General features: G+C 36.8%; 1 long non-coding RNA gene across 1 annotated transcript; it reads right to left on the bottom strand.

Moving 5' to 3' along the window:
• Nucleotides 1-869: 869 nt before the first annotated feature.
• Nucleotides 870-12,349, bottom strand: LOC143693690 (uncharacterized). Its single transcript, XR_013181626.1, has 4 exons — nucleotides 12,213-12,349; nucleotides 3,544-3,682; nucleotides 2,505-2,627; nucleotides 870-1,286 (listed from the first exon to the last, which is right to left on the bottom strand). It is a non-coding gene; the product is annotated as an uncharacterized LOC143693690 (long non-coding RNA).
• Between the last annotated feature and the right edge of the window lie 2,286 nt (nucleotides 12,350-14,635).

The raw sequence follows: 14,635 nt of genomic DNA, 5'->3' as shown, positions 1-14,635 counted from the left end.
ATTTTGAGTAGGAGGCATCTTTGAAAGTGATGGATTAACCTGTTGTTTTAGCGTTGGAAAATCTATTTAAATTGTGAATATCATTCTACTAACTTATCATTGAATTAAGAAATTGAAAACTTAACTACAGACTGTGAAGGAATAGAGATGTGCTAAATGGTGTGTGGGATTTGGTTTTTTCCTTGGGAAACAGATGGTTTTATGTTTGGATCTATTTCTGTATGGTAGCAGTGAAGTGCAACATTGCTTATGACTTTTAGCAATGGATCTGTATTTGTTTGGTGAGGTAAGACTTTGAAGGTTTGGAATGTGTGTGATGAGGAAATCTCTGTTACAGGTGCTGCCAAATGCTGTTTTTGTGAAAGGACAGTTTGCAGTAGAGATGTGGACTGATGTCTTTCTGTTGTTGTGTGTCTCAGCTCCTGACTTAGTGTGCTGCAAAACATTTAATGAGCAGAGGCCCAGTGCCATACTTATGTATACTTGGTTGTTCCTTGCAATGTTTTTATGAAAAATCACTCTGTCATTCACTTCTTATCTGCCACTCACTTCTTACATAGCACTGACAATTGCTCTGTAGGACAAATAAATATCCCCTGTAAGCCTGGTTCGTTACCTTTCCAGAACTGTATAAAACTCAAAATTGAGAAGGTTAGATCCAAACAAATGGAAAATAATCCTTCAAAATTTAAAATTATTTTTAAGAATAGAAGTCTAAATTACTGAATTCTTAACAACAAACAAGAATTCTAAATTACTGAATTCTAAACAACAAACACCAAGGAGCTTTAAACTTTTACTTGAGTATCTTTTAAGAAGAAACGTGGAAGAAAAAGAGACCAACACTAGTAGTTCTGTCGCTGTTGGTGTTTTATTTTCAAGATCAACATTTACTGGATAACATGAAGGCAATGTAGAACTTAGTTGATTTCTGTAAAATCTCCTATATTAAGGAAATGTGTGTACTCAGAGGGGATTTTTTTTCCCCTCGTGGACTAATGAGAAAAACAGACTTGCCAAGGCTTGAGAGGAACAAGGTCGGGCTCACAGGAGTTGAGGCTGGAGAGAAAGTTTTCCCTTTACAACATGCAGAGGTCTACAGAGAAAGGGAATTGCCTCCAGTCCTCTCACTTTGGCCGTGCCTCCAGAATTTCCAAGGGCTGCTAATGATTTCTGTAACTCAGGATGTCAGACAGTGAGTCTCTGCTCTGGGTGTTACTTGCTGGAAGACACTCCAGAATTTGCAGCCAGAGTAGAGGAAGTAGCTGAAAAATTTTCCAGTATTGCTGAAAAATATGAATGGATTCATCACATTTTTATTTTACTTTAAAGAGTAGTAGTGATTTGACAAGATAATTTGTTTTGGACGTAACTCCACACAAAGCTACTGTCTCAGGCTGAGTGCAGATGTAATCTGACTTTTTGTAGTTTTCAATTGGTCCTGTTATTGCAAGTGGAGATTTCTTTACTCTGCTTCTCACAGTGAACTTTAACATATAATGTGAGCAATTATCTTGTTCTATGATTGTGGTTAGCTGTTGGTTTTGATTTAATCTACTGATTGAAAGCCCACAGTACAAAAAAGAAGTAATTAGATAATTCTTGTCCATTAATGTAAAACCGTTAAGAACTTAATACAGTTGCTAGTGAAATCTGTTAAGAGACTGCTTGTCTTCAGTCATGACTGAATGAAGCCTTAAATCATGGAACATACTGATATTAATAATGCTGTCAGAGACAAAGTTAGGTTTAAGACTAGTAGAACTAAGATTTAAATCTGTTCTCTCTGGTAGACATCACCGAAATGTCTCATATTCTGTGCTCAGCAGCAGCTAAAATTGTAAAAAGTCACAGTCTCTGTTCAAGGGTATGAACAATACAGAAAGGCTAAGTGACTCCTTGAAGTGGTCTTCAGCATTGCATTTGCAAGAAATTATTCTCTGTAAGCAATACATCTTTGCCAAAAAATGTATGTGTAATATTTTAAAAATAAATTATAAATGAAGTCATAACTTGAAGATAGTCCTACAGAATGTAATAATTACAATGTAATTTTAAGATACTGGCTTATAAAGTCTTCATTAAAGTTTCCATGCCTAATAATTTTAATACAATTTATTTAAAATACCTGAGCTTTTGTAAGTTCTAAAGGAAACAACACATATTTTCTCTGATCTCTAATTTTATATTTTCTTAGAAGCTCACAATAACTGGGAATGAGCAGACATGTATGCTTCTTATATAAAAGTGCTGCTAAACATCTAGGTTTTAATTTTTCACAAATACTTTTCAGGAAGGCAATAAATCTTGATAATTTCATCACCAAGAACCTGACAGTTACAGCAATTATATGTTCAGCAGGAACACTTTAGAGAAGCTTTGTGGAGGCAGTCATACAATTGAGGAGAATTATGCAATGTTGGATTTTAAAAGCAAAACTAATTCTTGTGTCCTGCTCTCTGTAAAAGGCCATGCAGCTTTTGAAAGTTTAGAAGTGAGTTTACCAAACTTTTTGAAGATTCTGCTGTCTTGATGGAAAGATTGCATATTATGGAGTGCCTCTTGATGTTCTTGGGCAGATTTTTTAATTATGCTGATTGATAAAAAAGGATGAAATTATATGCCACCTGTAAAAACAGAAAATGCAGACTAGAAGAGGCTGGAAATTAACAAATCTATTCTTTTCCAAGCAGTCCTTGGCAGACTTTAGGCTACTCACTTCTAAAAAGAACCTCTGATATTACAGATTTTTTGCATATCCTTATCTGTCCTCACCATCTCATGTTTGCATATGTCTTTTTGGTTCAAGGAATGCACTGATTCAGCACTTAATTATAATCAGCATCAAGAAAGAGACACTGTAGTCCGTAGTCCCCCTCTATCTACAAGCAGAGATCCTTAATATCCAGCAAAATTCCTTCTGCACCATTTCTGTGACTTCCCTTTCTCACAACTTGTTGCAGAGACCATGATCCCAGCTTCAAATGCAGAGGAAAGGAGTTCTTATCCCAAATGGATTTCTTTCTGGGACTCAATTCCTAGACCCTGTTCTTTGTTGATAGGTATAGTCTAATTTGCCAACAAGCCTTAAACTCTGAAGGGTCTGGTTTTTCCCCAGGTCATCTTTTATCAATCCTATTCATGGAATTTGTCTGCTCATTCACAAGTCTTTTAATGTAATGCAGATGACAAAATAGAAAATAGGTAACTTTAAAAAAAAAGCTTAAATTTGTTTATTCAAGCTTGAATTAGGACATATTTTCTTAAAAAGATTTAAAAATCATTCTTTCTTTCCTTATATATTGTTTATTTATTCAACTTTACTGAACCTATCCCACTGTCACATCACCATGTCACAGACAAAAAACAGCTTCTTTTTCTGCAGGGAAAGTTACAGTTTCATGTCTTGAAGCTCAAGATTAATTGAATATGAGATGCAACAAATGTTGGCTTTCAGTAAATTACCCAGGCACTTTTTATTAGATTTGATGCCAGAATTTGAATCTCCTGAATTGAGGAAATGTATATTTTGACTGCACACACCTGAAAAGTTCTTTTCTGTAGTCTTTCTTTTTCAAGCTATCAATTTAGATGAAATCTTGATATTGCACAGTTGGTGGAGGAATTGGTAAAGAGCTGATCACTTTAAATCTAGGCCAGTCATTGGGTGATCTTCACCTTTCTGAAAGAAAATAAAATAAGTACATGGCATCACATGTTTTAAATGTTTCCAAAAAATGTAACTTTGGTTTTGTTATGGATCTTTGTAATGACTTAAATATTACTGTTAATTATGTCTATTGATCTGAAATAATTAATAAACAAAAAACCTGCAAAGTTACATGTGACAGATACTTCTTTCAAATACACACATCCAAAGATCAAGCTGTAGATGATGAAAGAAAGAGATGTGAGAATAGCTTGGGAGGTGTGACAATTCAGAAATTAGCTGAAATATGGTGTGCAGGAGTTTGGATGCAAAGTGGAAGCAGAGGTGGGAGGCTCAGACCAGGGCAGCTGACAGCAAAAGGTTGCATTTGCTTTTATGTACTCAGGGAGATGAAAGTTAGAAAGAGAACAGTGACAGCCTTAAAAGAGTAAATGGAATGGTGTTAGAAATGTCTTCCTAACTTTCGTGCCAATACTTTTTTCCTTCACACATTAGAAGTTACTGGAAAAAGCCTCAAAAGTTCTTACTCTGTTTTTGGCAAGCTTTCATTAATTACCCCTCAGATTTTCCATGATGAGAGTTCTTATTCTCTATTTTGAAGACCCTGTACTTTGTCTATGTCCTCTGGGTTTTGCTTCCCCCAGTTTCCCTGCTCACTCTACTCAATCCAACTGATGTGTTTTTCATCTTCATCTCTACCTTTTACAGATTTTACCCACCTTTCTGGAGTTCCCTCAAGGGCTCAATTCACTGTATTAGCACCCTCTTCTTTATGTCCTTCCTCAGAAAATGTTTCCCTGGAAACTCTAACCCTGTTCCCTCAGAAAAGTTAATCCATGCCATTTTTCTCTGTATTTACTCTTCCTCTTTTTGTATTAATAAGATCTTTATTTAACTAGGTTTAGATCTGTGGAGAAAAAATAAAAGCTCCAATATTTTGAATGACCTTGAGTATGTGTGACTGTAACATCCCTATTCTACAAGAGGGACTCTATTTTGGACCTGAAATGATGAATTAGAACTTCAAAAAGACACACCATAGAGAGGTATATAAATACTAAGGAAAACAGATAATTGCAAGATCAGCCATATGGTTCTGTATATACAAATCTGGCATGTTATGAGAATTTTTAAAGTTAGATTTTTCACTCTTTCTCCTTTCAAGTAAGTAGAATGCTGCAACCTATAATTTCATATTTCACCACACTGTAGTGAGTCCCAAAACAGAAGGTCATAATAGGGCCCTCTAGAATCATAGAATGGCCTGGGTTTGAAGGGATCTTAGAGACTGTGTAGTCCAACCCCCTGCCATGGGTAGGGACACCTTTCACTAGGCCAGCTTGCTCAGGGCCCCATCCAACCTGGCCTTGAGCACTTCCAGAGATGGAATATTCTCAACTTCTCTGTTCCAGTGCCTCACCATCCTCACAGTAAAAAATATCTTTGTAATATCCAATCCAAACCTCAGCTTAAAGGCATTATCGCTTGTCCTTATCTTTACAGACCCTTGTAAAAAGTTCCTCTTCAGCTTTCCAACAGGCCCCCTTTTTAGATACTGGAATGCTGCTGTAAGGTCTTCCTAGAGCCTTGTCTTTTCCAGGCTGAGCAATGCCAATTTCTCAGCCTGTTTTCATGGGAGATGTGTTCTGTCCCTCTGATTATCCCTATGGTCCTTGTCTGGACTTTCTCCAACAGGTCAGTGTCCTTCCTATGCTCTATGCTAGGGATAGCAGAGCTGGATGTGTAATCCAGAATGGAAAATGTCACATCAGTTTGTCCTTTTTTTGGGTTATAGTTGTCTCTCAGGAAACTGAGCACAGAAGAAGGTAATTTTACTTTTAAATAGGATCCTACTACATTAAATAACTCTCCTGTGGATATATTACTGAGATACGGTAATTGCTACATTTTTAGGGAAAGCCAAATATTGAGATATTTTGCAGCTCCCATTTGACTGTATTGTCCTTGGAAGTGATCACTGAAGTGTGTTAAAAAGGAGTAGCATGTACTGGAAAATAAATACAAATGTTGTCTTGCAAAACTGTGCTATGGGATTGCAATAAGTAGGAACAGTTGAAGTCAATGCTACAAAAATGGAGTTCATGTGTCATAAAATATGATTGCTCATTATAAACCATTATTTTTCCTTGTGCTTTACTAATTTTGGTGTTCTGTCATTTAGTGCTGTTTAAATCAGCAACTTTAGTAAATTATTTTTGTGCAAATGATGTATACCATGAATCTGGTTTCACCATTTATAAGGAAGGCATCTTTTTTTTTTTTAACAGAAGGAAAAAGGAAAACTACAACTCTTCATTTATTTTGTAATCCCTGAGCAGTACTGGGAACCGTGGAGTCAATCAGTGCAAATAAGCCATATATCTGAAAAGCAATGAGCTACTGAAGAAATAGTTTTGAAGGAGAGAGCTTTTTATTAACCTTTCTAACACCATCCTGAAAGGTGCTAGGGATTCTCAGTTCTCATCAACTTCAAAGACAGTTTAGTGTTCAATATTTTCTTGCAGAACTGGGGGTGCAGAGATGAGGGCCAGATGATAATGTGCTGATAAGACCACAAACACTTGTGAAAGGCAATGCTTTATGTAAAAAAGCATTTTTTTTACAATTTTTAGTATGCCATGGATTGTGCAGTGACAAAAAATGGCATAAGATGGCAGTAAGAGATTGCAAAATAGAGTGGTTTGGTGTGACATATTCCAGTGAATCAACCTACTGCCTTGCAATAAGGATGATTGCATAAACAGGTGATAAATGGGGATTTCTGGGCTTCTTCAGAAATGTTTTCTAACTTTCTTTTTGCATTTTTCTTCTCCTCAGAGGAAGATCTCCAGTTTATTTGGCATTTATACTCTTTTATCTGAGTGTGGGAAAATGGAATAGTTTCCCACACTGCATTGCTATCTGTGCGGAAGCGCTTGAAATTCACTGCTCATACTTTTTAAATCTGTGCTGTATGAAAATCACTCCAAATTTAGCATTACATTAAATATGATCTCATGTGCTGATAGAAACAGAGGAGGGGCGAAACAACCACGTCACGAGGCAGCTTTGCAGCCTTGCTAGTGAAGCAATATGGACAAGGGGCTGTTCAGTTTATCCCCTGCTAAACTCCAGTGAGGAGGACAGGCTGCTGTGGGCCCAGACTGGTGTTGGCAGCTGTAGTTAAAACCCCAGGAGGGTGGAGCTGGTGAGCCCTGTGGGAAGTTTTTTAGGTGCTCTCATGACACCAAGGCTCTAGGGTCTTCCCATCACTTTCCAGTCCAGGGCTGTGACCTGGAGACACAAAACTGCCTTCTCTTGGCTAGAGAAATGACTTTCGCATACATAAATAATTACTGCCTGTGATACCAGTACGAAGACCAGACAGCTTTATTTCTGGAGATTGATGCCTCTAAGATTTGTCCAATTTAAGAACTGCTAAGATAGAAAACATATGGATTATTTACAAAATATGGGTGTGTAATTTCTCAGTGCTAATGATTTCATTAGGTCTGTGTTTAAATTTTCAGTAACGGCTTTGCATTAGTATATAAAGCTATGTTCTGCACCCCCAGTGTATACTTAAAGTATCTCTCAAACAAAAATATTCACATTTTCTGAATCTTTTCCAGTGGTAATGCAGGTAGGATTTTTAGCTAGTGCTTTTTGTCCTTAGATCTAAAAGTGAATTATAAATGTACATACGTCTGACCAGAAAGAGCTTTATGTGATCAAAGAAAGTAAAATTAACAACAAGCAACAATAAGCAATAAATGTCTACTACAGTAAGTGGCAAGGTATTGCCTAAGCTCTGATTTAGTGGAGGAAGGTAGATGTGGAAGAGAGCTTTATGTTTGTCTAAGTTCATTATGACTTTCCCTCAACAAAATTATTCTTTTTCAGCATTTGTTTTAATGTAGTTGCTGGGGAGGTATGTGGTTATACATGACTTTTATCTGATGGCTAAGCCAGAGGTCAAAGCACAAAACTGACATTTAGAAAGATGATGTGGATTTGTTGTGCTCCTGAAGGCCTTGGTCTTTAAGCCAGGAGATGGATTACAGGTATGAATATTTTAAGTTTTCACTGTAGTTCACATGTACCTGATTGCTTCCAAGGAAGATTTCAACATTTTAGGAGATAAAAAGCAAAACTCAATTGATTTTCTTCAGCATTCTTTTTTAATAATGATGTTCCTGGGAAGGTCAAGTGGACATTCCATCATATATCTTTCCAGGACAGTGTTTGATCACGTGTGGCATAGGAGCTTCTCTGCACTGTAGGACTGGGTGCACCATTTAAGACCTATGTGTTCATTTAAAGAAAACTAGTAGGAAAAATGAAGTACAACTTGAGGTTTAAATCATCCATTTACTCCAAATTTGTGAGAAAGACAACTTTAGAAGTTGTATAGTTCTTTCCTTTTGTTAATATTTTTGTTTGGCATTAAAATCCTCCTTCATTATAATGAAATTATTTTACTTCATCTTTACCCCATTAATTCTAGTGAGAAAATGATAGAGATCCCTCAGTTTTGATTCAATTGTATAAAGAACATCAAAGTTTGGGGTACTGAAGTTCACATTTCTGTGTTTAACTCACATGGATTCATAGGAGCCATTTGCATAGGTAAACACACCTGAACTAAAAGTGTGAATTGTTTTCCTTCAATCTGCTTAGAAATTATTTTAAATTGTGAATAGGTTTTCTTCACAAAATTGCTGTTATTGTTAATATGGTAGATTTTTGAAAATTCAAGTGCAATGCTGCTTTCTATTCTTATTCTTACCCTTTTGAATCCACAGAATTGGAAGCTCTCAGGTAGAGTTCCATGGCATTTTAGTATTTAATTGTTTACCCGTTGTTACCCATTTACGAAGATGTTTTCATATTTCAGGTTTGTATTCTGATAAAAACTGTCTTCCAGTGAGAATTCTGTTATTATATGAAAATCAGAAAGTTATCTGTATGACAACTTTTTATCATATGTGAAAAGAAAATGGATGCTCTCAAGTCACGATCTTTCTTTCTTTGGTTTTTTTTTTTTGCCATCATCAGGACAGTGCCATGATTGACAACTTCTGTCTGCTAATGATGTGTTTTCAATATCATTTTAGCCTCTGGCTTCTCTTCCCCATAATTTTGAATGATACAAGGTATTTTGAAGCCCAACACAGACTATTTCTGATTTCAGTAAAAAATACTTGCCATTGCTCTTGCAATGGAAAATTTGAGTTATCATACACTCTCACTGGATGCAGCCTCACAATGACTGCTTTCCTGCGTGCTGCTCTATGATACTGGAAATAGTTGATTGTGTTGAACTGGTCCTCTTGTCAGGAGAGGGCAAAAATCACTAAATTAGTAATGTGATTTCACCTCAATGAACATGTTTTAACAACGACATTTTTATGTATTACTCAAATCTATTAACTTCTGATGAATTCCAGAACACAAGGAATTCTAGAACTGAGGTTGAAAGTCCATTTTTCATCAGACTATTGCAGAAAAACTCTTGCAATATAGGTTTCTGAGAGAGTCTTGCACATTTCTTTGGCCTTTCTACTGGCCAGAAGTGAATGACAACCATATGGAGCAATTTTGATGCTGTTTATCAGGTTATGCATGACAGCACAAGGTATGAAGTCAAAAACTGCTAGACCTTCTGGACTGAAATGGGATAAGCAATACATTAGCCCTGTCTTAAAGATTCAAGGGAGAACTTTTCCTGCAATGACTGGACTAAACCGTTTTGCTGCTCTGTCATAATCTTGATGAGTGCCTTTGCCCTCCTATTGATTTTCCCTTAAGGTCTGATCCAAAGATCGTTCACAGCAAAGAGGATCTTCCAGTGGGCTCTGGCTCTTGTCACTGAGTGAGGTCAGGTCAGGCATCACAAAACTTGGCAAGAAAGGGAACCAGGTCACAAAGACCACAAAGGCAAAGAAAATCCACAAGTGACATTTCAGAGTGGAGTGAAAAATGACATTAAGTCAGAATTCATCTTGACAAAGTCAGACATCGAAAAGTTACCTGTCATATTTTCTTCATAGCCATAGGATAAGAAAGAAATGAGCAAATGATTCATTGAACCTGTCTTAGATATCTTGGTTGAGATGAACTGCCTTCTGGGGGTGCCTCTTTCTCTCCTTCAACTATAAAGGAGCCCAGGGGGCTAGCTGACATTTAGGGAGCTGACTTTTCGGTGATAAAGTTAGAAAATTCCTGTCAAAGGAATCTGTGGAAGTATCTCTCTTTTGCTCTCTGTCCTTTACTTCCTCCTACCCATTCAGATAGTATTACAGGTAGGTCTGCTAGCTTGAAAAGGCACCCTCCTGAAATCTTTGGTAGGTCTGGAGACTATGCTTTCCTCTAGAAGAATCTCAGCTGGGAAACAGACATCACATCCTTTGACCTGGAGTAAGTTTTTCTTTGAAAATCAGGATTTTTCCAGTTCAAGACTAATAATTACAATTGAACACACTTCTTAGATTACTTAAAGTGAGAATAGAGCTCGAGATTCAACTGCACCTCTGTTTTCTTCCTAAATAGTATAAATATCCCCTGTTATTCCTTCCATCCCTTCTAACAATAGATTAGCATGAATTTAAATCAGGTTTTCCTATATCCCAGATGCTGCTTTAAGTACTGCACTAGAGGTAACACATTCTTGTTGAAATCAAAGACTTAATATGTTGACTTGGTATTTAATGTGTGTCTACAAATCTGGCCCAACATTTATTCAGGAGAATACATGCAGAAATAATTTTGTTTCTTTCCTCATATTGTTATATAAAACAGAGTATAGCTGTGTCCTTCACAGAGAAGAAAAGCACTTCAAAACAAAATGTACTTTCTGTTTAATTCTATAGAGGAGGAAAACTGACACCTAATTTCTTCAGACCATTTGTTTACTGGGTTGGGCTGAGTTCACTTTTTTGACATTTTCAAAGGAGATGTTTTAGAAGTAGCTTGGTTCTTAAAGGTATTTGAGTTCAAAAAATATGAGTTGCTCTACAGTGGGGCTTTTTACCTCATACTGCCTTTTTAAGGACCAAAATCTTTGTTAATTGATAGTCAATAACATTTAAGCTTCTAAATTTATTAAAAATGTATTTAGGCTATTAAGGGAGTTAAATTTTAGATGATTTGGAAAATTTAGATTTGTATATTGAATCACTTTATGATTTTGTACTCAGTTTTGAAAGTTACTTGATTCTAAATGCTATTTTTTTAAGTAGACCATAATTCTTCATTCAAGTGTTACATTTTGGTTTATTGCAAGCAAATATCTTCAGGAAATTATTTGTGCAAATGGAGGCATCTCTTATAAGACATTCATGAGCTGTTTTGGAAATGATCATCACTTGAGATACAGACTTTGGTTTTTTAATTTTTTCCCATTTCTTTTTAATCACTGAGAGAGAACAAAGTGTTTGTTACAGCAAGGCAAGAAAAGAGAAGAAATAACTTGAAATAAAATGGATCTGCTCATGAACTGTGAACACTGTGGTGGGACCATAGGTAGTTTGAATTGACAATTTCTAAAATATATATGGATCCAGATTCTCCAGAATCAGATATGTAACTTAAAGTCACTGTTTTTGTAGCAAGTGGGGTTGGATTCTACCAATGCTATCTATTAAGCAAATGTCAGCTCTGGAACAAATAGAAATATTACTATTTTTTTTAGTTACATGTTCATTGTTTGCTTCTGCACCTATGGATACATCAAAAAATAGGGTAAGACATTTAGTATGACTGAGAAGACATGCTTCCTCCTGAAGTTAATATGAGGTGTCTTCAAAATGTGAAAGCAAAAGATATAAAATTAAAAAACAGTTTGCTCTATATTTTAAAATATTTTAGAATATTGTTATAATTAATTAAAGTTCTTATAAGTAAAAACATTTGCCAAACATAAAATTAAGCTAGTTTATTCTTAGGGCAATTCTTTTTTGGGTTAGCCAGAATATTAAGCTCTTCTGGGAACACTTTAGTGTTAAAATAAATGTAGGTAAGTTTTTCCTTATGTGTTTCATTGTCCTAAGAAATGCCTAGATCAGAAATATTTTGATTTGTGCTCATCAAAAGAGTCTTTTAATATCCTTTCTGAATCCCTGCATTAATTCCTCCAAAGCTTCAGGATTAGCTTGACTAATAAACTCAGTTCTGAATAAACTTAACATTGTTCTTCATTGCTTATAAACCTATCTGTTGACAACAACGAATCAGCCAAAAGCAAGAAAGCCAGAGGAAAATTAAAATCCTTTCTCATATTTTATCAAGAAAAAACAATATTTTGCTTTCTCTCTGAAGTTGGTTTTGAGGCTAAGTCTTGAAAAAGTGCTAACAATTCTCCCTGGCAAGCACACTCTTCCCTGTAATCCACACAGTTTCTGAAACTGAGAAATACAGAGCAAAGAAGAGCATAATTAACAAATTGCATACACATTTTCTCCCTTGGGTTTGAACTGGAAGCTAGAAATATCTTTATGTAAAACAGTTATTGCCATTCCTGTGTTGATTTGCCATACTTTACCTCTGCTAAAGCTGCAGTGTGTACTTCATGCCATGTTCAATGACAAAACTTAAAGAGTTTGCAGACTGTGGTTGTCTCTCTCTTGATGGATTTGGACCACAAATACAAACATCTGATTCAAACATAAGCCTGGCACATATCTCACGTACAGAGAAAAATGTGGTTGAATAGTTTGTTAATAATGTGAACACACAAAGTAAAACTGATTCCAGATGGCTTTGTAAACTCCAGTAACTCAGTGAACATTAGATAAATTTTTCTGTTCATTAGTCTCAGTAGATGAACTAAGCTACTAAACAGGAATACAAAAAGAAGCCCCATATTATACATATAATTTTGATCTGTTCAGAATTTTAGGCTCTCATGCTGAGCCCTTATTTTAATGCAAGTGCAATGTTCTGGTGTGGGGATAGAAGACTGACTCTGCTAGCTTGGTTTTGGATTTCATACTGATTGAAACAACCCTAGTTCATAAGAGATAACAATTGGGAGTAAAAGACTCGAAACAAGGTATCTGAATATTGAAGTTGTAAACTCCATGAACTGCTGTTCTTCTATTATTTCTAGAGTCCCATATTGTTGTTATTAGATTTCTAAAGTCCATACCTCTCTGATGTATTCTCATGGCTGCAGATCTTCGCTGCACAGACTCCTTTTGCTGCATGCTGTTCCCTCTCAGGTCAGGGCTCCTCCAAGGCCCTCCCTGACTGGCTAACCCACCCCCTTTTATCCCGGTCATTTTCATCAGTTACAGCTGCAGCCCAATTAAGGACATCGCAGCTGCAGCCCATCAAGGGCAACCAGGACCTCTGGGGCAAAGCCTCTATACAGATATTCAAATACATTTCCTCTACTATAATGAACCACAACTTTTTTTGATGATTATAAAAGCTGGGAGTGAGTATGGTAGATATAATTTGCATGAGCAAACATTGTCACCCAAATATTGAATGGGGCTTCATTTACTTTTGTGTCCTTAGTCACATGCTTGATATAATTCCAGCAGTAGCTTCCCAGCTGGAAGGTTTTGGCATAAATGACTGCTTCACTTCCTGAAGGTGAAAGGAGCTGTGTTCCCTTCTACATTTCCTTCTAGGATCACATTCAGGCCTTTGAAATGCAATTTTCATCTTTTGAATGTATAATAGGAAAAGTGTCCCTTGGCGATGTAAATTTTACCTTTAGACTGTGGGTTGAGGAGTGCTCCTCTGTGGGCCTTTCCTGATGCTGATGTAGCTGCTGAATTTCAGCCATTCCTTTGCTGTGTCCTGGGTTAGTAAAAGTAATGTTATATCAAGTTTGCAGGAGCAAGAGAAAGTTCAAGCAAGGAGAGCTTGGTAAGGGACTGTTATTTACATCAAGCTGGCTGATTCTGTCCTTGCTTATCCAAGGCATACCTCCAGGAAGATTTCCCCCAGTGTGTACATTTTTTTAGGATCTCTTATTTTTTGCTGTTGGGTAAGAGAGTTTGTGGTGGGCTGACAGCTTGGTCTGGGATGACATTGTTTTCTCTTTCCTTATGACTGTACTTCCCACAACATTTAGGGTCTGTGCACAGGGCACAAAGCCATCTTGTGCCAGATAGCCCAGGTGAAGGGCTGTAGTTTCCTGGGCAGAATATCTGGGATGATGTGGGAGCCATTCTTGCTGAGGTGCAGAATATCTAGGCTATGGTAAAGCTAATATGATCTCACTGTTCCCAGTGACCAAGCTAGGTTGATAATTTGGGTAACATACCCGTCTTAATTTGTATGCTTATTCTTTTGCATTTTAGAATGGCTGAAGGAAATTCCTGCTTAAAAATCCGAGCATCAGTAAGTTGTCCACACAATAATGCATTTAAATAAATACTCTGTCTTAAGTATGAAAGTCAATCCATTGAAAGCCTGGTTGCTATGGCTTCTCTCATGGATTTTGCACTTACTGTCTGTAAAACACAGTACCTATCTGTGATCTCCACACAAGGTGTCTCCAGACACCCAGGGAAGTGATATTCAGCAGTTCATGAACAGGCTGGGCACCCAAATCCTGTATCATGTTTTACAATGGACCCAGTGTTATGTACCTGTTCTGGAAATATAATTTTTAAGCTCATGCTATGTACTTAATTTTGTTCTGAATTTGACAGGGACCCTTGGGTATGTAAGATAGGTATTAGCAGTAGACAGCCCACAGGGATACATTGAAACAGCCTGTGGAAACTGAATTGTCTACCTCTCCACCCTCTTGATGCTGGGGTAGGAGTGGGATTTGCATCCTAGAACAATTTCATGAGCTCAGGTGATGAGCTGTTGGATAAGAAACATAGGTGCTTATTGGGGAGGAATAGAGGTGCTTTTCCTTCTTGTCAAAATTCACCTCTCAGCCAGGCAAAATGGAAAGCACCCTTCTGTTGAGCCAGTAACAACTCTAAGCAAATGCTC

This window comes from Agelaius phoeniceus, chromosome 3 (genome assembly GCF_051311805.1).
Source record: "Agelaius phoeniceus isolate bAgePho1 chromosome 3, bAgePho1.hap1, whole genome shotgun sequence".
NCBI classification, from domain to species: Eukaryota; Metazoa; Chordata; class Aves; order Passeriformes; family Icteridae; genus Agelaius; species Agelaius phoeniceus.
Note: the sequence above shows the minus strand (reverse complement) of the source record. Positions and strands in the feature narration are given on the sequence as shown.